Source organism: Mytilus galloprovincialis, chromosome 4, assembly GCF_965363235.1.
Source record: "Mytilus galloprovincialis chromosome 4, xbMytGall1.hap1.1, whole genome shotgun sequence".
Lineage (NCBI taxonomy): Eukaryota > Metazoa > Mollusca > Bivalvia > Mytilida > Mytilidae > Mytilus > Mytilus galloprovincialis.
The window spans coordinates 27,199,724-27,227,463 of record NC_134841.1 but is presented as its reverse complement, the minus strand read 5'-3'; the positions used below and the strand labels follow the sequence as shown (position 1 = coordinate 27,227,463).

At 30.2% G+C, this 27,740-nt stretch overlaps 1 protein-coding gene across 3 annotated transcripts in view; it reads right to left on the bottom strand.

Moving 5' to 3' along the window:
• The window catches only part of LOC143071744 (uncharacterized), a 57,287-nt gene extending 31,123 nt beyond the window's left edge, over positions 1-26,164 (bottom strand). Inside the window, exons 1-4 of one of the 3 annotated variants that reach the window (XM_076246268.1) lie at positions 26,052-26,164; positions 21,944-22,074; positions 7,367-7,444; positions 733-776 (exon numbers count right to left, since the gene is read on the bottom strand). The gene's annotated coding sequence lies outside the window, so the exon portion shown is untranslated. Of the gene's footprint in view, positions 1-732; positions 777-7,366; positions 7,445-21,833; positions 21,908-21,943; positions 22,231-26,051 lie in introns of those variants that run through there. The other 2 variants (XM_076246270.1, XM_076246271.1) reach the window with 2 other exon arrangements.
• Positions 26,165-27,740: the final 1,576 nt, after the last annotated feature.

Below are 27,740 nucleotides of genomic sequence, written 5' to 3'. Positions count from 1 at the left end.
TCTAACCTTATATATTTTAATCTTCTGAAGACCTGAAGATGTTGACCAATTGTCAAGTTGATGATTGGACAAAGATGTGATGCCTTTGTTATATTCTAATTTGCACATTGATTCTTCATTCTTGACAAGCCTTTGAAGATTTTTTTTTTTTCAAATATTTGCTTTGACATGTAATACAATCTTCCAAGCTTTTACTTAAGGAATATATTGGTAAATTGAATCTGAAAGCACATTATGAGTATAACTTAATACTGATTTACCTATACTTATACCAACTACTACCTTTTTCAATAGAGTATACAAAACTAGGGGAAACATTAATATCTTAAAAAAAAAATCTGAAAATAGAACACATCCAAAGACAGAAATAAAGTATTAAAGGATTTCTTTATTAGTTTGTTGCTTGTACATTTTAACTGTGTCTTCATTGTTCTTATATTTTGTTTTTTTAATGAACAAGATTGTTTTCATCATTGCTAGCTCAATGTAATGGCTCTTTACAAGCTTTCTATGTTATATGAGTTGATGAAATCTTATTCATGGTTTTGCCATGCCTGCATACTACCTTACAGAAAATGTGTAACAATTAAATGGTTTATCTGTACCCACAAAAACCACAAAAGTGGTACCCAATGAATAATAATGAAAACACTGTAGCAAAAATATTTATATTCTGTTGTATGATTTAACACTGTGGTTATTTTGTGCTTTTCTCAATAATTATAAATTTACCTTTGGCTACCAATGATGCCTTTAAAACTTCTTTAATTCATTATCTGAAATTAACAAATGCTCTTTTAATCATTAGATCAGTTAATATTATCCAATAAGCAACTACAGTATAGTTGGACGTAACATGTGTAAGGCTGTGCATACAATATACCAGGTGATCTTATAAATTCTGAAACTAGCACAATACAAATTAGGCATATTAGACTGGATAAGACTTATTGTATCAGATTGGATAAATACATATTGGCCCAGTTACTGTCAAGATCTCATTTACAGGCATGAGTAAATACATATTGGCCCAGTTACTGTCAAGATCTCATTTACAGGCAGGATAAATACATATTGGCCCAGTTACTGTCAAGATCTCATTTACAGGCATGAATAAATACATATTGGCCCAGTTACTGTCAAGATCTCATTTACATGCATGAGTAAATACATATTGGCCCAGTTACTGTCAAGATCTCATTTACAGGCAGGATAAATACATATTGGCCCAGTTACTGTCAAGATCTCATTTACAGGCATGGATAAATACATATTGGCCCAGTTACTGTCAAGATCTCATTTACAGGCATGAATAAATACATTTTGCCCCAGTTACTGTCAAGATCTCATTTACAGGCATGGATAAATACATATTGGCTCAGTTACTGTCAAGATCTCATTTACATGCATGAGTAATTACATATTGTTCCAGTTACTGTCAAGATCTCATTTACAGGCAGGATAAATACATATTTTATGGCCCAGTTACTGTCAAGATCTAATTTACAGGCATGAATAAATACATTTTGGCCCAGTTACTGCCAATATCTTATTTACAGGCATGGATAAATACATATTCGCCCCTTACTGTCAAGATCTCATTTACAGGCATGAATAAATACATATTGGCCCAGTTGCTGTCAAGACTGGATAAATCTATATTAACCCTGTTAATGTCCAGACCTTTATTTAACAGAACTAATCCATATTGACTTTTTTACATCAACAAATATACTTTAATTATGTTTACTGTAAAATCTTTATTCATCCCTGGTTATATATATGTATAACCCATTATTGCTGGAAAAAAGACACATTCACATGAAAACAAAAATGTTTTGCCACTAATAATGATAAGATGTACAGAAATATAATGTTTTCTCCTGAACCAAAAAGGATCTATTATATAGAATCTCCTATACATCGTTCTTGCCAAGCATGGTTAAAAGTTAGTGAAAAAGATGAAATTTATGAAAGTTTACAGATGGACAGCCATGTAATAGCAATAGATCAAATGATCTTTCAGACTAGGTAAGCTTAAGAAAGAAATCTAGAGGTCATCATGCAACCTTCAACAATGTGTGAACCCAAGCAGGATAACAACCTTTATACAACAATGTACTCAGGTATCAAATATTCAAATCCAATATCAAATATTACAAGAATTATAGTCAAGCAATTCCTTATTATAATCAGACACCTTATAGTAATGTTAACATAGTAATGCAAAGATTCCTTTTTTGAATTAAAAAAATGCCAATATCAAAAATGACTAATAGCGATTGTTGTGAACATTCAAGCAACTATACTGCTAGATGACACTTTTGACTTTAGGGAAAAGTAACGGATGAAAAAGGCAACTTCTTTGCCCAAGACACTATATCATTCTATTAGTGAAAGAATTGTTTTCAAAGAAAAAAAAACTATGTACAGGATTATTTTGTTTGATGTTACTTTTAAACATATAAATGTAGTACAATTTTAAATCAAAGATTTCTTAATGAGCTATTCAAACAGGGATCAATCATAAATTTAGTATCTTGGTCATCAACCAAATTATTTGCTTGGGTAGAAAGTTTATTGCACGTGTGCAACATTCTCTTTTGTTGATTCCTAATTAAATCAAGGCTTAAAACGTCATGTGGAATGACTTTGTCTCTTCATCTGAAAATTATAATACTGGTTCTTTTCTTTGAATTACATGTACTTTGTTTGTTTTCCTATTTTTGGGAATCAATTTCAAGAAAACTGGTATCATGAGGAATTACTAATGAAGTCTCATTACCGTTAATTAAGTGAACAACCGTTTAGAGGACAGACATTCTCAAACATAAATATAGCATATCTGGTAACTATTTATACATTTAGATTAACTTTAATGAAGGTTGAGAAACCAGTTCATTAACTATTTGATATTTAATTTCCAAAATTTGTGGTTTTGGTCTGTTATTAAAAAGAATGATGAAATATTGCTTAACAAGTGCTGAACACACAACAGAAAACTAACAGAAAAACACGTACTCAGACTTGTGATTAACTTGTCTAAAGGTAAACACTTTAGGCTAACAGTGACTGGCACCAAGTATACTATTTAAACTTTCAATTTAAACAAAAAAATAGATCAAGATTTTCTTTAATCTAATTTACATGCTAATTTAAAGTTCCCCACATCATGTAAACATTAAGTTAAAAAGACTGGGACAGTGGCATTTAGGAATAAAAAATAACCTAAGAAATATATTAAAGCAATTTAATTAATCATTTAAAGTATAATGAAGCTGTCTTTGCATTAAAGCAGTTATACTTTTATATCAATTATTATAAAGAAACAATTTGTATAAAAAATAAGGAGATGTGGTATGATTGCCAGTGATACAACTATCAGACTAAATGACACAGAAATTAACAGCTATAGATCTCCATGCAGCCTTTAACAATGAGCAAAGCCCATACAGCATAGTCAGCTATAAAAGGCCTCAAATCACAAATGTTAATATTTTAAACGAGAAAACTAACAGCCTAATTAATGTACAAAAATATGAGCGAAAAACAAATATGATATGCATACTCTGGTTTAATAGTTGTCTCATTGCAATCATAACACATGTCTTTATTGGAAAATAGTTATATATTTTTTTTGCCAATAATTATTTGTTACATATATATATTATTCAACTATAATATCAATATGAAAATGTGGTATGAGTTCCAACTAGACAGCTCTTCATCCAAGTTACAATGTATAAAAGGTAAACAATTATAGGTTAAAGTATGGCTTTCAACACAGAGCCTTTGCACACACAGAACAGCAAGCTATAAAAGTCTTTAAAAATGACTAGCGTAAAACAATCCAAACAAGAAATAAATGGGAAATGAGAAACACTTATGAACCACACCAACAAACGATGACCACTGCACAACAGACTCCTGACATAGGATAGGTGCATACAAATATTTTTTTTGTCTAATATTTTTTCTTTTCTTCTGGTTCTTGCCTATCATTCAAGGTCCTATAGTGACCTCTAAATATCTATTTTCATAACCTTATATTGTCTGGGTGCTGTTTACCTCACATTTTCATTATTTAATTAAATACATGTAGTTTATAAAACTATTGCTATAGCAACATGCTTTAGAAAATATGAGATCTGTAATACCAATACCATTTAACATTCAATAATTCATGGTATTTAGGATCAAATAACAGTTTGCAGACACTTATATATTTTGTTTAGAGATAACTAAGGGACGACATCAAAAAATCAAAGAAGGATAAAAATCTTAATTCAAATAGTTTGTGGGTGGGGGTCAAAATAGTTGCAAGTTTTGGTTAAATAAAATCGATTTTTATATATATCCTTATTGGTCAATCAATTTTTCCCAAATTAAGTTAAGAGGGGGGTAGGGGGTCAGTGAAAAAACTATATGAATTAAGTTTGTTATCCTACATTGAACTTTTGATGTCGTCCCTAAATGATCTACGAACTGTCTTTTGGCACAAAAAGGATAATTTGTTTCATTATACCTGACTTATAAATTGTGACAATAAAACACCAGTGTTGATAATGGAAATTAAGATGGCACAACACAATTGAGACTTTTAAAATGTAGGAATATAGTTGAAGAACAATATCTAACTTATATCTCATGACAAAAGAACTTACTATATGGACCAAAACAAACCTCAGAGGTGGATACACTTTCTTTTAAATGAGAACATACGATATTTGTGTACTGATATATGCATTAAACTGTGAACTTTCATAAACCTTACTTTCATAACCTGAAACTTTACTTATAATAAACCAAAATCTTTACAATAATAGGTTAACTGCAAATTAAACCAATCAATGAATTATTGGTCACTTGATCCTTTCAGGATAAATTCTATCCATCATTGAGGATGCTATTTCATTTTGTTAGCAGCAAACTGCCTTAAACCTATACTTCACATCAACAAAAATTCTAATATGAAAGGAAATGAAACTCACAGATCAAAGCCTGAAACCCTCTTAAATTCCAATCTCCCTTAGAAATAAAATTATTCAACAATTAATTCTACATAATTCTACAACACATATATTTTATTATCAATTAACAGTATATTTGTTTTAACTGTCAAGACTTGCTTCTGAACCTTTGATTTATGTCTAGGCTTATTTAGTCAACAGAAAAGGGGTTGGGGGGAGAAATTTATAAAAGTGAAAATACATTTGTTTTTCAATCCTAAGGGAACAACCATTTAACCTCAAAAAGGGGGAGGGGTGTCCTTTAAAGATATTCTGATCCCCAGTTTTCTGTAACGTTTATGTAATTATTTTCACAATAAAATATTGCTTACACTAACAGAAGGGGGTTCAATAGGAATTCTTTCTCTTTTACTAAATTATTGATTGTTTCTTTGAATTTATAACAAAATATTGACCACTCCTTGACATGTGACATTGTCATTACTTATGTCATTGATTTTTGTATCCTATCAGGTGCATTGTTATTGAATAGTCTCTACTGTTCATTTTCCTTTCATATAACATTATAAACTGAGAGTTAAAATATGATAAAAGTCAGACAATAGCTATTCTTAATGAACACAGCAGCCTATTCAAAACACATCACATCCTATTGATATACAGACTCCATAATTAATTATTAATTCTTTTTGTCTTTTTATGTACTTTAGATGACATTTAATCACATAAAAATATGATATTATGGATTTCATGCTTATCACAAACTTCTGATGAACATTATAAAAACTACTGTTGAGTACATAGCTTAGTTAGTGATTAAGGTTCAAATAAAGGTAAAAACAAACTCTAATAGTTTCATCAATGAATGTCACCATCATATCTATTAGAAGGTATTCATACATCACAATAAAACTTCTAACAAGAATCTGTGCATTAAATCTAAACATTAATTCATGTATACATTAGACAGGAAAGCTGCAATAAACAAGGAACCAGAGAGTGACTGAAATGCCTGATTCAAGAAAATCTTTTAATTGAATTCATGTTTGGAATCTGATGTTCAGTAGTTGTCATTTGTTAATGTTTGTTCATAAGTGTTTCTGGTTTCTCTTTTTTTATATAGATTAGACCATTGGTTTTCGTTTTTGAATGGTTTTGCACATGTCATTTTTGGGGCCCTTCATAGCTTGCTGTTCAGTGTGAGCCAAAGCAACATGTTGAAGACCGTACTTTGACCTTTAATGGTTTACTTTTACAAATTGTGACTTGGATGAGAAAGTTGTCTCATTGGCACACATACCACATATTCTTATATCTTTTGATATTTTATGTTTGTTAGGTACAACTTTCCAATGATTTTAATTGATGTTTGATACTTTATGTTTGTTACTTAGGTACATGTTTGTTACTTAGGTACAACTTTTCAAGGATTTTGTGGTTTACTGTACCATGAAATTCAGTACCAATGACTGCAGCTTTTGTGCTGTAACAATGGAAAGTTAAAAGATTGGTAATGGAAAGATTGCCTTCTTATGGTAACTTCTGGTGTATAGGAAGATGTTTCAGAAAAACATGTATATGATCAGTTCAAAACATATTTTTATTTCTTTTCTGCAATTTGTGTGGAACAACAATTTACAATCAGTGAATTCCCAGTTGCCTTTTTACCATAGCCTAAACTATTGAGTATACTAAATCCTGTTGAGAAATATTACAAGTTTGTAATGAAAAGGTTTATTTTGACTTATGATAACAACTTCTCTGTTGTCAATATCAACAGAAACAGCAATTTATTCATAAAATATCACACCTTACTGTTAACTAAGGTTAAGTATGAAGGGTGCAATATGTGACGCAGAAGTCAAATACACCATTCACAAGATTTTTTTTAAGTTCATTTCTATTTGCGTTTCTTATTCATTCACAGTTAGAATTGATTATTGCTTAAGACGAACTGGTTTACTTTTAATCATTAATGTCTACTAAAAAAAGTAAATTTGTATAATACTTTTGTTCTCTAGGACAGCTTTATTTAGTGCAGATAAGTGTTTTTACTATAGTTTTACCTTCTGATGTTGTAAATAAATCATCATGGATACCAGGATTGAAATTTTGTATTTGCACTAAACAGGTGTTTTGTCAACAAAAGCCTCATCAGTGATGTTCAAATAAAAAAAGGTAAAAAGGCTACAATTATAAGTACAAAGTTGAAGAGCATTGAGGACCAAAATTCCTAAAAGTTTTGACAATACAATCTCTTCCTGAGGTAGAAAAGCGTTAGTATTTCAAAAATTCAAAATTTTGTATAAACAGTTAATTTATAATTATGACCATATCAATGATAATTCATTTCAATACAGAAGTGTTGACTACTGGGCTGGTAAATAAATTTTTACCTTGTTTTCTTTACCTGTAAAATCTGTCAGCTGATTCCCAATTAGCATCCCTTAACATCACCTTCTATCTGGTAAGACCTACAAATATACAGGTATCATCAATGTTATTACACAACAAAACATCCTAAGGAAGCAAATATACTTTTTTCCTAATTTTTAAAATAGTATCAGACAATCTTGATCTAGATATCTAAAGAACAGTGTTGTCCATTAACAACATTGCTGCAAGGGGTATTTTTCAGTCAAGAATTAGTCCTAGGAGATATTGAATACCTATAGGGAAGGACAATATAATTATGTTCTCACTTCATGAATTTCAATTTCTTCCACAGTAATCAGACCACATCTGATAGCGCTGTACTGTTGACAAAACAAAGAAATCAGCAAAATAAATTAAAATTAAAAAATAAATTAAATATCTTAACAATTCTTCAAATGTGGATCACTGCCTCAATTGAGCTAATAATTTGATAGCACTGAACAATATTGTTTTTAGCCTAGTTTTTTTTACTTAAAACTACACACATCTTAAGAAATAAGGACAATTTTCTTTCAGAACTATCATTATAACTTGGGTTAGCATCTTATTTTTCAAAGTTTTCATCAGCTTAATGTTACCACTCTGGAAATTAGTTTATAAAATATAGCCAATCAGTGTGAATGCTTGATAGAAGTATACTATACAATGTTGACACCATGAGTAACTAAAGTAGTAAATGAATGGGGAATATGCCCATGGGACACAGATGATGGTCCCCCTTGCATATAACAATATAAAGGGGCATAACTTAAGAACTGTAAAAGTTACCCTTGCCAAAGTTGTGGGTGCAATCAACAGTTTTTTCTATAACTTCATATTTTGAGGGACCATGTATAAGTGACCCTTAGTGGTGGACTGATTAATAAAGATACGTGTATAAAACTAGATATCACTGGAATCAGAATGTTCTCTAGTTTATAATGGAATAAAAAAAAAGTGTACTTTTAATGGTATAAAAAAGTTTTATCCAGAGAAACTGGGAAAAACATTGCCTAAAAAACCTGAAATCAGGTCATGTGCACACCCCTGAAGACATGATACCTGTACTTTTTTCATAATCAAAATTGTATGAATTTCATAGATTTTTACCTGGTCTTTCAAAAAATTCATGCTTCAGGGTACGTTCGCCTGCTCCGAAAAGAGCTACAGTGGCTGCAAATAAGTTTTCAATTTTCACTGCCAAAAAAAACTGACTGTTTACAGTGTTGTCTCCCCTCAAAACATGTATATTTAATCTAATTTTTAAATTAGTTTAATCATTCAACCTGCTTTAATTGAAGTTAATTAACATATCTTTACAACCAAATACAAAAAATACTTTTTCACCAATTATGTTGATAAAAAGGGACTTCCCTCCATATCTATTTTTAGTTGGGGAATAACCCCATGTTTTTTATACAAAACTGTTTATAGCACCCTGTACTTGATCTGTGTTTTGTGGTAATAAGCATTGTGTATAAGTTTGATAACATTTGGTTGTGGCAAACTTAAGTTAGGGAACAGAAAAAAAAACAAGTTTCATAACATTTGGTTGAGGAAACTAATGTTAGAGAACAGAAAAAAGGAAAAATCAGCAATTTTTCTGTTTGTAAAGGGCATAACTGAAGAACAATAAAAGTGACACCAGCAAAATTCAAACTTGATCTGTGTTCTGTGGTAAAAGGCATTGTGTATAAGTTTCACAAAATTAGGTTGAGGCAAACTAAAGTTAGAGAACCAAAACCAATTTTTGGATATACAGACATACATACATACAGAAGTCTATACGTACACAGGGACAATGGTAAAACTTGAAGTCTCCTCCACAGTTGCATAAAAAGCTGTTGAGGTTAATTGAATACAAAATCAAGATTATAAATGTATAACATTTTTAAAATATTTGAATTTTAAATTATAACTTACCAGAAAAAACCTACAAATAGGTGGTGAACTTGAACAGGATAACAATAGCATAGAAATTATCTAAACAAATGTGAGACGGGTGCAGATGTTACTGGGAAAAATGGGTCTTTTCACCTTAAGGTCATGTCAAAACTGACGGGGTAATCATGATTAAATAAAAGTGATTCACAATGTCCATTCAATATTTTTAAAAACAATTGGTGACAGCTTTTCTCATTTGTTTATGACAGAAAAGTTTTAACATGTGAAATGTCAATACTTTTAATGTTTTCCATAACTTTAATAGTAAACATCAAAGATTTTGCTACATCAACATGATCAATGAAATAAGAAATGTCTATGTTTCACAGGAAGTCTATATTGATTTTAATACTTTAATACATAGAGAGAAAGAAATAAAATCTTAATTAAATTGATATAATTATAAACCAAAAGGCTGGCTAGTTCCTCAATAAAATGTATGTAAGGAAAACATCTTTCAATCTCAAGGTCGTTACACATCATCAAAGAAATGTCATTCCAATTTTCATCAAAAATCAAAGTATCAATAACAACAAGTGGATGTTTAACCTTGTCATGCTTTCCTATTGACTTGATGACCACATGGAATGAAAACATAATAGCTTTGATGTATACATATCATTGTCTGTAAACCAACTTGCTTTTTTGTCGGTCTTATCTTTTTGTCTAACCATCATAGGTTTAGTCTATCCATCATAGTTTTAAACAGTAAAGGCAAAATTTAAAACTTCGGGTTAAAGTTATGATTTTGTGGTAACAAGTCCTGTGTGTTGGTTAACAATTTTAATGGATCTCATTTGTTAATTTTTTTTCTATTACTGTTCTGCTTATCTACTATGGTTTCCAACAAAACACAAAATTTGGGTAAAATCATCATTGAAGGCAAAGTACACTGTAGAATTCACCCATATAAAAAAGAAGATGTGGTATAATTGCCAATGAGACAACTCTCCACAAGAGGCCAAATGACACAGAAATTAACAGTCAAGGTCATCATATGGCCTTCAACAATGAGCAAAGCCCATACCGCATAGTCAGCTATAAAAGGCCCAAAACCACATTGAGCAGATCATATTTTAATTTGTTGTTTGTTTGTCTTTTTCATTTTTGGCCATGGCGTTGTCAGTTTGTTTTGGATTTATGAGTTTGACTGTCCCTTTGGTATCTTTCGTCCCTCTTTTACTGATAATCTTATTGTCTATAGTTTCTCCTTATCTACTTTAACCTTCAGCCAAAACACAACATATGGGACAAAATCATCATTAAAGGGCAATAACTCCTACAAGGGAACAACTGATATCATGATTTATGTTGCTTATACCTACTTCTTGATCTTTAAAATATTATAGCCAAAAATGCAACAAACAGATAAAAATGGTTATTGAACTACAATAACTCCTACAGTATTATATAATACAGTATTTTTAGCAGCACATTATGTAATATGAATATTACCCTAAGCGTTTTATAACACAGTATTATTTCACAGATACAAATATTTACAATAAACCATGAATGCCCAGAATACGAATTTTAAATATGAGAATTGGTTAACAAAATGACAAAAGACTGAAATTATCAGTTACTTGCAGTTACTGAAAGCTAGTTCAAAGTCCAATAATAAAATGATCATGTTTTCTCAGACTACGAATTTCATTCAGGACACCTCCAAATGGTTCAATGTAAGTTGATTATAATTTCTGGGAAGGAATGACCTTGTGCAATGCTGAAATAGAAGTATTGTCAGGATGCAGGACCATAAGTGTTAATGACTGTATAGCATAACTATTTTAGGTATGTAATAAACTATACAAAAAAAATCAATATAAAAATTGAAAAAGACAATATTTAAAGACCTTACTACAATATCAAATTAATTAGTTGATTAAGGTAACAAAAACCTTCTTCATGATTTACCAGTTATAAATATATGTCTTTAATTAAAATCATCACTTCTTTCTACAGGCATATTGAACACATTGGGAAACTTACATTGCATAAAATAGGACCGAAAGGAAAATCAGTGTTAATAAAAGACAGAACCAAGAAAAGTAATTGATTCTGGGTATACATGTCAATATGCATCAATGCTAATGAGGTCAGAACAAATACTCTAACCAATGTTCATCATTTATGATAATGCTTTGTGTCATAAGTCCATTTCTTGATTTACTTCCTATAAAGTAGTAGTTTTAATGTGGTACCATGCAGAAAAAGACCTTTTTATAATACAAATGTTAGACCACAAGTATTCCTGATGTTGAAGTGTTAGTTACCACATGTCTCAAGATTGATTAATTGTATTGATTTTTATAGTTCATTCTTATGTTGTACTGGTATACCACTTTGCCAGGTTAGGGGGAGGGTTGGGATCCTGCTAACATGTTTAACCCCGCCACATTATTTATGTATGTGCCTGTCCCAAGTCAGGAGCCTGTAATTCAGTGGTTGTCGTTTGTTTATGTGTTACATATTTGTTTTTCGTTCTTTTTTTACATAAATAAGGCCGTTAGTTTTCTCGTTTGAATTGTTTTACATTGTCTTATCGGGGCTTTTTATAGCTGACTATGCGGTATGGGCTTTGCTCATTGTTGAAGGCCGTACGGTGAGCTATAGTTGTTAATGTCTGTGTCATTTTGGTCTTTTGTGGATAGTTGTCTCATTGGCAATAATACCACATCTTCTTTTTTATATTGGTAACTATTAGCACCATTTTCACTATTAATGTGGGCATAAGGGCCAAGTAAAAGGAATAGCTCTTTGTTTTAAAATAGAAATACAAAGTATTATTAAATTCATTTAAGGTAATGTAGTAGTTAAGATCATAATATTTTAAAAGAAAATGAACGGACAAATATTATAGACATAAGGACAAATATTATAGACATAAAATAACAAATTTGGAAGATGGTTTCAAGACTTTGATCAAAATGGCTCATAAATCTTTGACTTTTCATTTGGTTATGCACAGCCGGATTAAATCCTAACTTTTTTCATCACATTCGGAATTTGAGATCTTTATTATAATGATAACATTTTTTCTTGGAGGATGAGCAAAAAAAAATTTTTTTTCTTTACATTCAACAGTATTTCAGTTTATAAATTCTTACATACTAGAAGTAGCTGCGAAATCAAGGCAAGTATTGAAATAAACTCATCATAGATACCAGGACTAAATTTTATATATACGCCAGATGCGCGTTTCGTCTACAAAAGACTCATCAGTGGCGCTCGAATCCAAAAAAGTTTAAAAAAGAGACAAAAAGTTTTTAAATTTCTCTGGCATCAGCCAAAAGCATTTAAGACATGAATTGATAAAGGTCCAGTTTGGGTTATTTTCATAAAAAATGGAGTTTTCTGTGGAAAAAAGATTGTTTCAATGACAAATTTAGTAAGTATAAATACACATATATGTCATGTCACAAATATTTTTCTGACTTTGTATTATTTCAGAGGAAATGTGACACAATGAAATCAGTCACTAATTTCTTTAGTAGTATAGATGATTGTTATAATCACTGATTGTTAAAGGAGCCAATAGAGGGGGGAAAAAAATTCAGATTGCTATATTTCAATTTAAAATCACGCTTTCAAATATCAATATGACTGTGGTTAATTTCAGATAATGTGTCCACTAACTATTCAAAGTCAATGCAATATTAGTTCAGATGAATTGTTTGTCATTTCTATAACTTTAACAAGTATCTCTTTACCGAAAGGTTTCAAAAAAAGTAAGTGAAGAATATTCATTTCTATGTACTGTTTAAGTGCCATACCTAAAGTCATACAAGGATTTACCACTGTTAATATTTACTCTTTAATATTATTACAATACATTTTACATTCAAAACAAACACTTGGTCTAATGCTATCTAATCTAGAACAAATAACATACTAATATGTACATAAATAAGGTCAAAAGCCTTTTGACAGAAAGTCAAAGTGAATTTTTTTTTTAATGTATACAAAGTGTCATATTGTGGCCATACATGTCATGATACCACAAAATACTATAGTAAAACTGAATTGATTTTCAGTCCTTATAAAAATAAAATCCTTTTTATATACTACTGTATAATTTATTAGTTTAAATGGTGTGAAAATTGTTACTTAAGAACTGTCAATGAAAAAAGTCATAAAAATGCTAAGGGCCTATAGTATAAATTGAAACCCCTATAATTATACTCTACTTTTATCTGTGTAAACTTCAGTTGAACTATATAGCCCTACGGGAACTAATTTGATTACTTTTTATTAGTATAACCTTCCACATTTAGAATTAATACTTCTTTGTGAGAAAATAGTTGTAAAAAAATAATGACAACTTTTTAGTGTCATCCGGCCAAGTTGTGTCCTTCATTTGAACATTGTTATGGTACTAGTGATACTTTCATCCAATTTACAATATTTCTAAATGGTTTAATTGCATCAAAAACTCCACTCACATCGTGTATCATCGTACAGCGGATATAGGTACTAACCAAGCAGTCATGAGCGATTTTGATTTTACACAGTAACGAAAATCTTTGTTTTGTTCACATAATATCAATGTGTACTTCAATCTAAACATAACTGCTGTTTTAAGAAATGATTTGGTCGTAGGTTGATGATTAGAGATGTGTCATTATTTTCCCAAAACAAGAACGATTACTAAAAACATGTGCAAATACTTGTCAAAGAAGTTGGCCCTCGTCTCATCTGATATAATTCTATATCCATTGCAACTCTTTTTTCTGATAGAAGGCCACTGTGTGTGTGTAATAAATATAGCTGTTTCAATAATTGGCATTGAAATCTTTCATACATATGTTATTTTTCTATATTTTATCTCGAAAGAAGCGTTGTGTACGGTGTTTAGCTGACTACATAATCCTTATGTACGGTGCATAGTTAAGTTGTACACCGTACACAAAAACTCTAGTTTCATACTCGTTTATTTCCCCAAAAATTTCAAGGAATGAGTAATCACAGGTAGGTTTATGATTGGTAACTATTACTTTTGCCCTGTATTAGGTTTTTTTTTTCAGATAAAACATGTAAATGTCTCAACAACTGTATCGAAATTGAAAGTCGGTGTTGACATTCACAACTATTTGCGCATGTACAAGTTAATTGTTCTTATTAGAATATCAAAGTTGTTTTATGAATAGGAAAAATCGATGCGAAAATTATTTGGGAGCAGGAATTTCAAATGTTGAGAAATGTACATTGAATATTTATAAAGCAAAACAAAGATTTTCGTTACTGTGTAAGGTCAAAATCGATAATGCCCGCTTGGTTGGTACCTATATCCGCTGTACTGATGATACACAGTAATTCATAGACATATAAGACACTTCTCGTTAAATGTAATGCTAATCATAAATTAACTATTTTTGTTATTTTAGAAAAAAAAAGAGAATGCAATAAATTTATTTCTTGGATAGTGCATTTTAACATAGCTTTCTCTTTTGTTCAACAAAAACAATCAATTTTAATCTAAAGTCATTTGCAAGAGGCAATTAATCAAGAAATAACATTACAATGAAACTTTTTGTTTTTACAACTGTAAATGATTTTTTGCCCATTTAAGTACAATTACTGGGTATTCTCTTAAGTCATTTGTTTATATAATTTTCATCACATGGTCCAAAAACAGTTTTTATCTGCAATTCAATGGAAAAAAAAGAAAAAAGAAGAAATCAGACTCTCTCTAGCATTGTTCTATTATAAAGCTAAAAAAAACTAAAAAAAAAAAACTACTGGTATAATATCAAATATGAAATAAATAATATTAACAGCCTCCTAATGTACACACAATACCAACACATCTTATTGCTATTTGTCCACCATTACTGGACAGTTTCCCATAAAATTTTGATGTCATGATACAAAATATCTGATGCCACAATGGAAAAGTGATTGTTGTATGACATCAATAGTTAAAGAGGGACAGATTCTAGGGTCAGCAGGGAATAGCGATAAGGTGTATGAGAATACAACAAGCCATGCATAACAATAAGATTTATTATTAGATAAATTATAAAATATTTTGCAGGATTACATTTCTATGGAAGAAATTGCCATCTGAGAACACTATAATAATAGTCTGTCAAAAAGCAACCATTAATATTATCTTAAGGAGATACTACATCATATTTACAAGGGTAATATATGTTTTATGGAATGTCTGGGTGATAATTGGTGGTTAATACATTGTAGTATGTAAATTATTTCTTTTTAATAATCATTTAAGCAACATTAAAAGCTATATCAAGTTAACTTCTATCTAGATTACATTTGCGGTAAAATACATAAAAATTTCATATTCAATTCAAAATCCATTTGTTAAAAGTAATATGCAGTGGATAGAACACACTATTGTTAGCTTTATTGAGTTATTTAAGTAATAAGCAGTGGATAGAACACACTATTGTTACCTTTATTGAGTTGTAATAAGCAGTGGATAGAACACACTATTGTTACCTTTATTGAGTTGTAATATGCAGTGGATAGAACACACTATTGTTACCTTTATTGAGTTGTAATAAGCAGTGGATAGAACACACTAGTGTTACCTTTATTGAGTTGTAATAAGCAGTGGATAGAACACACTATTGTTAGCGTTATTGAGTTATTTAAGTAATATGCAGTGGATAGAACACACTGTTACCTTTATTGAGTTGTAATAAGCAGTGGATAGAACACACTATTGTTACCTTTATTGAGTTGTAATAAGCAGTGGATAGAACACACTAGTGTTACCTTTATTGAGTTGTAATAAGCAGTGGATAGAACACACTATTGTTAGCTTTATTGAGTTAATTAAGTAATAAGCAGTGGATAGAACACACTATTGTTAGCTTTATTGAGTTATTTAAGTAATAAGCAGTGGATAGAACACACTATTGTTAGCGTTATTGAGTTATTTAAGTAATATGCAGTGGATAGAACACACTGTTACCATTATTGAGTTGTAATAAGCAGTGGATAGAACACACTATTGTTACCTTTATTGAGTTGTAATAAGCAGTGGATAGAACACACTAGTGTTACCTTTATTGAGTTGTAATAAGCAGTGGATAGAACACACTATTGTTAGCTTTATTGAGTTAATTAAGTAATAAGCAGTGGATAGAACACACTATTGTTAGCTTTATTGAGTTATTTAAGTAATAAGCAGTGGATAGAACACACTATTGTTAGCGTTATTGAGTTATTTAAGTAATATGCAGTGGATAGAACACACTGTTACCTTTATTGAGTTGTAATAAGCAGTGGATAGAACACACTATTGTTAGCGTTATTGAGTTATGGCAGATTTTACAATAAGAAGGAATTATTGTTTTTTGTATCCATCAAAAAAGCAATTGCTGAAACTGTGAAACAGACTGTGTAATGGAGTAATGCATTATGTTATTGAATAAAATGTGTCTTTCTGAGTAAATAAAAATAAAAATTACTCTGTGTTTGTGTTTTATGTTAGAATTAGAGGGTTTTCAATTTCAAAATATTGGACATGGAATAGACATCATGACCTACTTTACTGACATCCAGCTTATTTGGAGTGGAATTTTGAAGTATTATTTATAAGTGGAGCCTAATAACATGGACTTATATTTTAATAAAAAGTCTTCTTTTGTGTTTTAATCATAACTTTAAGGCAGATTTTTATTGGTAAAGGCTAAAAAAGGTAATTTAATAATATTGTTGCTAACGTCACGTCTTTTCCGTCCATTGTGGTATGTCACGATCGCAATTTTCTTGTTAGTTCTCAGACAGCCCATTGTAGTTATTTTTATCCCGGGTTTTATAAATAATTGAAAATAGCAATCATATAAAATTTGGATGACATAAGGGGGTCAAAGGACTTGAGGAATCAATATCATTGGCTGTTTTATTTTTTGCGAACGTTACTGTTCGAGGTTTCCGTCCAAATCAGTGTCACGTGAGCAACATATATTTATATCTGTAACTCTCCTGTATAGGAGTTACGATATCGCCCTTTGCAGAAATAGATTCGGAGTCAGTTCCTTCACATGATGGGGAAGCAAAGAAGGTAAGTTGTATGTAATATCGTTACAAGAGGACCTTAAATGTATTCCGTCCATCAAAAAGACGTTCGCAACAAAACATAATGTCATGATAGTAGATGTTGCTAATGTTACTATTACGAATTGGTTTCTTGTGTATTCATTTGATATAAAGTACACCTGCAAATGACATTCTGTATATTTAGAAATTCTAAACCAGACTGTACAATTTTATTACTCCAGGCATATTTTAAACATCACTGTGTGCATACATTTTAACTTTTAAAGATGTTGTTGCTCATGTGACATGTCCAAATGTCGCTAACGTTACTAATTTTTTGGTTTCTTGTGTATTCATTTGATATAAAGTACACCTGCAAATGACATTCTGTATATTTAGAAATTCTAAACCAGACTGTACAATTTTATTACTCCAGGCATATATTAAACATCACTGTGTGCATACATTTTAACTTTTAAAGATGTTGTTGCTCATGTGACATGTCCAAATGTCGCTAACATTACTCATTTTTGTCTCCGTCACATAAGCAACATGAAAGTAGGAGACAGAACACAATACTGTAAAATCTGCCTTATTTAAGTAATATGCAGTGGATAGAACACACTGTTACCTTTATTGAGTTGTAATAAGCAGTGGATAGAACACACTATTGTTACCTTTATTGAGTTGTAATAAGCAGTGGATAGAACACACTAGTGTTACCTTTATTGAGTTGTAATAAGCAGTGGATAGAACACACTATTGTTACCTTTATTGAGTTATTTAGATATTTTTTCTGATCTTTTAAACAAACTTTTTAAAATAGTTTCTCTCCTTTTTACATAATTTCATCCATCAATAGTGTAGATGATACAATTCAATGATGATTCTATCAACATAATATATAAAATAAAAAAATACACATTGGCTAGATGGAGACTGTGAAATGGACATCCAAATGAACTGCCTTGTACACGTATATTTTCTAAGCTTTTAAAAAAATTAAATTAATATATCCTATAATAAACGGATCATTCCCGTAACTTATAACATATAAAAATTGATAATTTTAGCTTAGTTATCATCATCATAACAACCAGGTATATATGTATATAGATGAATTATTTTGCATTTCAACATGTAAATCAATATAACATTTTTCAATCTACACACCTTTAAAAATATAGAAATTCTATGCAGCAGGTATTCAAATAAAACTAATCATTTGAATAGCACTAATACTGATGCATAGTTAATACATACTTATAATAATGATAATAACATGGTATAGAATAAAAAATCACATAAGAAAAATGTCATACCATAATGGTATTAACAAATTTGAAGAAGAAAAAATGTCATTGGATGGATGGCACAAAATTGATAAGACACAGGACAGAAGGACACAAAATAAAGAAGATAAAAATTAACAGGACAGAATGGCACAAAATTGATAAGACAAAATATCACAGGACAGAAGGGCACAAAATTAATAAGATAAAAATAAACACCACAGAAGGGCACAAAATTGATTAGACAACATGTAACAAAACAGAAGGGCACAAAATTGATTAGACAAAATGTAACAAGACAGAAGGGCATAAAATTGATAAGACAAAAAAAGTCACAGTGCAAAGTGTATCAAAATTAATAAGATTGAATATCACAAGTTTTAGAGAACCACAAGTCACATGACAAAAGCTCACAAAATTGATAGGACAAAAAGTAACAAAATTAACAGCACACTCTGTCACTAAGTCACAACAAATTAGTTTACCATGGTTTGAATATATAAGACAAAAATTTGCAATGTTAAATGATGATTTATCAAATTATAATTATACATTTCTTGTACCGGTATATTTCTTGGCACCATGAGCCTAGTCAACAAACCAGCCACTTGGACAGCTTATTTACTCAAATAAGATATGATTACCTCCTAATAATTTTTGTACAAAACTGTTCAATATATAATTGTTAAACAAAAACACATAAAAAACCTTTAGTAAATAATAGTTAATAATTTCTGAAATCTGACTTGACTTTTTGTCCTGTGATTTTCTTTCCTACATTCTACAACTACATGTTTGTAATAAATTAAGGTATACTATAAGTCTATATCAGATAGGAAACTTGATCTTTTATTTAGAAAAATATACGATAGTATATCAAACTTTGTCACACTGTTTACTGAAGCCAAAAATAACTAGGTCTGTGAATTCCAGTTTTTGTTGCTGTGACAAGCCATGTTTTAGTCAGTTCAATCACTCTCGCATGGGTTATTTCTTCTTCTGTGATAAGCAATGTTATAAGTTATGCTCAATGAAAGTCTTAGATCTTAATTCAGGATATTCATGTTTTCTATCCATGTTGTGTGTTGGTTACTGTCCAGTTTGCCTTTTACACAAATCTCACATATTCCCATCTATGTATGTAAAGGTCTATTGTATTCAACAGTTACAGCCAATTGCATTGAGTGTGTAATATCTTTGGTTAGCTTGCTTGCTAGTAGAACCGTGAAGTCATTATTAGGTAAGGTATACTACCCTCCTTTTAGAGTAGCCTAGTCCTACAGACAGATAGATTGGTCTGACTAGACTATTCTTAATAGTGGTAGCTTTACCTAACATAATAATGACTTCATGGTTCAGCTAGCAAGCAAGCTAACCAAAGATATTAACTTTACCTACACTCAATGCAATCGGCTGTAAGTGACAAAAGTATATCACACCAAGAAAATTGCTCAGGACAAAAGTACTCTTTTAGTATACTTTGGTACTAACATGATTTATAAATAACTATTTAAAATTGTCCATTTATGAATTATAACGTTTCAACTCCCTCAGGCAAAGTTGACCTAAGACATGTAAGACGGATTTGGCTATTATTCTAAAGTTCATTTAGGTTGCACTTTGTAAATACTTTCATAAACCACAACTCCAATGGGGAGATATATTATTATCATAGATATTTTGTTTTGTTTACATACTGGTTCACAGATATAGAGACATAACTTTGGAATGTTACCAGTATAAATAATAGTGATCGCCTTGAATTCTGAGAAAGACCCAAAGTGAAGATAGGGGTTTCAGTATAAGTTTAAACTTTCAGAAGTTCAGGGCTGCAATACAAGTGTTGAAAATATGCTGCACAGTATTTTGACTTAAAATAGTAGTGCATGTGAACTTTCCATTCTAGAATATAATTTTAGAAGTTCCTATGGGTTTATATAAAAATACAACCTTTAAGGTTATTTAAAGCAGGGTTTATGTCACTTTATATTCAATTATCAATATCACATTATAATTTTTTTGTCACAAGTATGCATTTGATACTTGCCACTGGACATTAAGTGTAAATCTATCATCGATAACCATGGTGATCAATCCAGATAAGTTTGATATAAAGTTGGTTTTTACATTTACAAACTAGAAAATTCTTGTTTTTTTATCATGAATTTCAGACAAACAAACGCAGTCTGAATAATTTATCACAAATACTTTTTACACATTTTAAATTGGCAAAAACTAAATGTACTTTAATACGCCTCCTTGAAATATCGTTAATTTGATTTCAAATTATGGGATAAAGTCTTAAGTAAACACAGACAAACATATCATATCTTTTTTTGCATTTAAATGGCTTGCATTACTTATTTCCTTAGTTTAAAAGAAAATGGTAAAATTAATCAGTTATGAAACTAAATGAATATAGATAAAAATATAGAAATGTTTTACTAGTAAAATATGATTTATTCAAGTAAATATATTTCTCTTAAACTATGTAAAATATGAGAGGGTTTGCTGCAGATGGGAAAATATTTACTCTTGCATCTTTTTGATATTGGTTGATATTTGTCAAACTTGCAATCATACAGAAACTCTTTATTTCTTTAGAGTAATTAACAAAAATTGACACTTAACAGCCTATCATTTCAACTTGGAATTGTTTTTAATTATGCAATTTGCATAATTTCTTGTGCTTGAAATTTTTAATGAATTTTATGTTATCTGTGCCATGCACAACACTTTCTATTACAAAGAAGATAGAACATTTTCAATAGAATGTACTGACTGCCTCGCACAATACTATCTATACAAAATACATTGGATGGAAAATTTTATTCGCCACTCAAAACTTTTTACTACAGAATAAACATGAAATTAATTTAAAATTTCAAGCACAAGAAATTACACAAATTCCATAATTAAAAATAATTCCAAGTTTAAATTATAGTCTGTTACTTGCTCTCTGAAATTGTATAACCTTAAAAAGTTTGGGGCCAGTTCTAACATACCTGTAAAATCTGCTTTGGAATGACAGCAGTTAAAGCAAGATGCTGCACATATCAATCCTATATTTTATCATATGTGCAGAAATAATGTCAATATTTTGATTATATAAGGATCGGTCTATTATGAATTGGCATTATTTTCGACATTATATTAGCTTTTATAAAATTATGACATTTATACAGTATTTTCAACTTACGTTGATATTCCATTAGGAACAATAATCCCAGTTCTACCACAGGGAATAACAACAATTATATGTACTGTCCGATTAATGAATGATCAATAAAGTATTAATTGTTTACTTACAAATATGACAAATATTTCCACTTCACTAATTACATCTCCATTCATCAAATGTGCGTTCAGGTGGGACTGTGTGGGTGGGGACGTGAAGCAAAGTTGACAGAATAATTGTGGTGTATATTCCAACTGTCCTCCTGTGTCAATAAAAAACAACTTAAAGCCAAGATTATCACCACTCAATAAATTATATATGATGTTCTGTCTGTTATTAAGAATGTGAAAACACAAAAAAGTTTGTAATAACATTCAATGTTGCTCAGTCAAGTGTAAAACATCAGAGAAAATACATTTCCTAGGTAAAATTACAGGTAAATAAGTTCTCAGGTAAAAATTGATGGGGGATTCTTACAATGTTATCATCAATATTCGGGAAATTTTCCAAAAACAATTTTTGATAACTTTCACTGTCAAGTTTATTAAATGTCTGATATTTAGATCCTCATTTAATATTAAGATATATAACTAGAAGCTAGGGTGTTATGTAATATTCCATTCATTCATTCAATGCCTACAACTAACTATGTTTAAATTTAATTAAATACATCATAGGAAACATTTTCATCTTCTCATTTCTGACAGCTGGTAATTCTATGTAACAGTACCAATTTAGGTATAAATACATCATAATACATGACCTTGTCATTTTCATCAAAACTGACACTTTTCTAATAGAGCTTAATACTTAATTTATCTTAAAAGTAACAAACTTAATAATATAACTAATTTCTATCTTTTACAAACTGCCAATTAAATATTCCATCACAATTTTCATCAAAATTACAAAAAAATATAAACATGTATTTTGACATTTAAGCATACTTCAGATATAAAGAAAATTCATAATTTATAAAAAAAAAATTGAAGATAATTAAGTCATTCAAATAAGTACAAAAGTCTATAATCTAGTCCTCAATATAATATTCAAGTTACTCTCAAACCCACACTTGCAATGAAGGGAGTATCATATTGATGGTGTCTGTCCGTCTGTGCTTCAGTCTATCAACATTATTAACTCTTTCTTCAAACCAGTAAATGAAATGTCAGTCTTAAAATGGTGTTTTGTATATACTTTTTTCAATTTTATGTGTCTATTATTGAGAGTGAGGTTAGACTAAAGGATCAGAGAGGAGCACGGAGGGGTCCGTAACACATTCAAGCTGTGCTTATAATGCATCTAGTTATCCATCATATTCTTATGCTTTAAACAGAAGATTACTTTCATAGGGATTTCTTTTTCAACAAACAAAACGTAATAAAAACCATAAAACAAATATAATATATCTGAATTTTACTAATACTAATTCTGGCAAGGGTACATGTAGAAGTCAAGTACAGTCATTAATTTACATGTGTTGTTACCTAGTTAATTTTCTGACTGACAAGCATTCAACAAACTTTTACTATTCAAATAAGTCATACGGTTAGTGAAAAAATATCTAAAATCTTATCTACCCATAAAAAGGATTTTAATTTTAAATTACTTATCAGTAGTATTTCTTTGTATTAAAGTATTGGCCGTGTAATTCATCAGGGGTGGAGAGACACATACTATAAAACCTCATACTGGAAAAGTTAATGCTCCCCTACTATCTTTATAGAAAGGGCATAAAAATAATGTTGTTTCATGAATTAAAATCAAAAGGAGCCTCTTGGTATTGTTTTTTTTTTAAATATAAATACCTTTGCTTCTGTCATTTCAAAGATTAACAATCACTAGACTGTAGACGGTAAGTGATTGATTATTTGACAACATGGAAGTCTTTGGAATTTTGGCTAATCAGATCTTAATGCTTGTTATTTTCCTTCATACAATCTCAGGTGCTAAGTCTCATTTTTCTTTATTGATTTATCTACGTTTAGAAGACAGATTAAATCATTTATATTCTTGACTGCTGATAAAATCCTTTGTATATATGAAATACATTTATGTTAAAATTCCATTTCTACTGAGAGTAAAGCATTTAATTAAAAGGTTTATCAAGGTATCAGTGACAAGTTTGTTTGCTTGATTCCTGTCATACATATGTATCTTAGGATAGGGGGAGATAATCCTGGACTGAAAACCTCTACCATACATATGTATCTTAGGTGGAGTGGAGGGGAATAACATCTACCTTGATACAGAATTAACTTGGAGAGATAACCTCCAGGCAGATAACCTCTATTATACAAAAGTATCTTAGGTAGCATGGAGGGGAATACCATCTACAATGATACAGAATCAACATGGGGAGATAACCTCTGGACTGAAAACCTCTATCATACATATGAATCTTAGGTGGCGTGGAGGGGAATAACATCTACTATGATACAGAATCAACTAGGGGGAGATAACCTCAGGACTGAAAACCTCTGTCATACATATGTATCTTAAGTGGTGTGGAGGGGAATAACATTTACTATGATACAGAATCAACTAGGGGGAGATAACCTCTGGAGAGATAACCTCTATCATACATATGTATCTCAGGTGGTGTGGTTTTGAATAGTGTACAATTACTGTCTACTGATGAGGTAAATATGTAGTTTAGCGACTTTTAAAAAACTGATATTCACTGAGGCCAATGGCCGAAGTGAATATCTGTTTTTTTTAAATCAATTAAACAATATATTTACCCAAACAAAGGACAATAATTGTTTTATTTCATCTTCCGAGAGAAATGTATGTAATAGCAATTATTTACCAAAACCAATTATACATCAAATGGTTTTTACCAAAATCAAAGCTTGTGTTGTTTTGCGCAGTGAATTTCCTTTTTCAGCAGGTGAATATGCTTATTTATTCAAAATCCCATTCTTAAAGAAAAACCTACTAAAATCATATCAATAAGGAATAACATCTACTATGAACCAGAATCAACTAAGGGGAGATAACCTCTGGACAGATGACCTTGATCATACTTAAGTATCTTAGGTGGCATGGAAGGATTAGATGAAGGGGAATAACATCTACCATGATACATAATCAACTAGGGGGAGATGGCCTCTGAGAAGATAATCTCTATTGACATTTTGTCAGAGAATACATTTCCTTTATTTCTTATGTCCACAAATAAAGCAATATTTGTTGAGTGTTTTTCAAGATGTTATCAAGATTTTTAATTTATTTTCTACCAGTAGAGTAAATAGGTAAAAAATTTACAAATATTTTAAAGGATTAGATTCCACATTCTACCAGTCTGTAGCCAAGAAAAAGGCCACCATTTTGAAAGTCAGATTTTTTTTCTTCATACTGATGTTTACTTTCTGGCCCATGCCTGGTATATGTTTCCAAATTTATTATTTATTAAGAATTTAATATAAAGGGTATATTAACAAAATTATATAGTTTTTTATAATCAATATTTTGATATGTCATATATTTTCTATTATCAAATTTTCCATCTTTCTTTGTTTCAAGATTATTTATTTTTATTTAATTTTTCTATATATATTTTTTTTATTATTTTTTTTCAATAGTATTGCTATAAATCATGCAGGCTGTTATTTTTCTCTTTTGAATTGTTTTACCTTTATCATGCCTTTTATAGCCGACTATTCAGTATGAGTTTTTCTCATAGTTGAAGGTTGTATGGTTACCTATTATTGCTTACATCCACTTTATTTGGAACTCTGTCGGAGGATTGTAGTCTGATTGGCAGTTAAACCACATGTCCTTTATTTTTATATTGAAGAATGAATTGCAGGTCAAGGTGATTATTTGTTGGATAATGTTCTACTAAAAGTACTGTTATGGTTGAACAGTAATCAGAGAAATAGACTTGCAAAATTACATGCAACCAACTTTAAGACAGACACACCCCTGCCCTGTTAAAAAATATTCAAGGAATATTATTAGAAATTATTAAGAACTGTTTGCTGTCCACCTTAAAGAAGTTTGTTGGTATTGATAGTTATATCAAAAATATTTGTTTAAAATTTGTTTTATAAAATTCTTTTTGGAACATCACATAATAAATTCATTATATAGTATTTGTGTTAAAACTGATAGATTCATTGAAGAACCAAGTTTCACACATTTAGAAGTTATGTTAAATTTGAAATTCAAGCGAATGGCAAATGTGAACTCTGTTGTCCTTTGGTATTTTTATCATATAGAATATTCTAGTACCTGAAAGCTGTAGATTGAACATTCTTTGTCTCCCTTTAAACTGTTTCCAGTTTCTTTTACTTTTGTTTTCATATAAGTTAAACCCTGTCATTATTTCCTGAAATAGAAACAAATTGTTGAACTAATTAAAGTAATACTAAAACTAAAATACTCTGTTGTTTGGGTTTTCATGCTCCCAATTTTGATTTTGGTTTCTTCAAATTTTGGTGTTAATTATCTTGATTAGGCCGCCCGAGCCTTAACAGTTGTTGTAGGTAGGTCATATCTTGAATTATGTTTTATGTAATTTTTTTTCAGCTTTAGTACAGGTTGATTGTTTATCCTACATGGACTAGTGAAGAAGCTAGGCATATTGTATAGACACCTGTCTATTGTTAGTGTCTATGTGATCCTCTAAATATGTCTCTTGTTATTTTTGTTGTTAGTTTGCTGTCTCAACATATCTTTGTATTCATATTGAATGGTGAAGGCTTTTTGTGAGACATAAGTTATATGTGTGCTGTAATTCACAGTATCATATGTTCATATTAATCACAACATGTTAAGATCATGACATAGTAGTAGTTGTTAAGTTTTATGTTAGTGTTAACCTTCCTGGCTATTATTTGTATTTATAAAGTGTAACCCATTTAATTTAGTGATCATTAATGGTAACTTTTAATTTGCAAATCAGGACCCTGATTTTTTCAGGAAAAACTTCACAAATCTTTTAATACATGTAATACAATTAATAAATATTAATTTTACTAGAAATGTCTGAAAATGGGTTTCATTTAACTTGAGGTATATATTGTCTCAGGAACATTTACCTCTCTTTTATAACAGGGTCATAATTACATTTAGGCAAATGCCTCATGTACAATGTAGGAAATTTCAAAAACAAAAGCTTGTCTTCACATCAAATTGCTTTAACTGTGAGTGACTTGCAAGATGCAGCCCCTTTTTTAGGGATTCATGTATCTCGTTTATATTTAGTTTTCAGTGTTATTTGACAAAAACACATGAAATGAAAATTGCAAAAACAATTTGCACATAAATATAAAGAAAAAAAAGTACTAAAAGTACATGCAGTCATTATTAATGGACATGAACACCTATAGTCACGTTTTAGCACCCGCTAGAGGCATCTGAATATATAAAATTTTTTTTTTAGTAATTTGATGGACTTAAATATTATATAACATTTTATGTCATTTACCATACAGTATACAATTAGAATTGCATTAATACATATAAATTAACAAAAACATCTAGACTGACTTAATAAGTCCCAGATTACTTTTTAATCAATGCTAGACAACCACTAGCTAGAAATTAGGAGATCTTACCAACATGAAACACAGAAAATAAATAAGGGGAAACATAAAGCACGAACATCGACCAAAATACCGGAAAATGAGAAATAAAACGACAAAACATGAAAACATGTTAAAAAAGGCACAAAACATTGCGAAAAATAACCCTTTAACACCCTCTTAGTACTAGAACTAGTAGCATGCAAGTAACTTTAATATTATAAATAAAACAACTTCTTTAGCAACATAAACTATAAAGCTGACACTAAAACATGAAGTAGTGTTTAAGAAAATTGATATCTGAATATTTCATGTGAAAAAGAGATAACGAAAATTTTAGAAAAAGGTCGTCACCAGAGGTCCTATCCTACAACGATACAGGACAAAACAACAG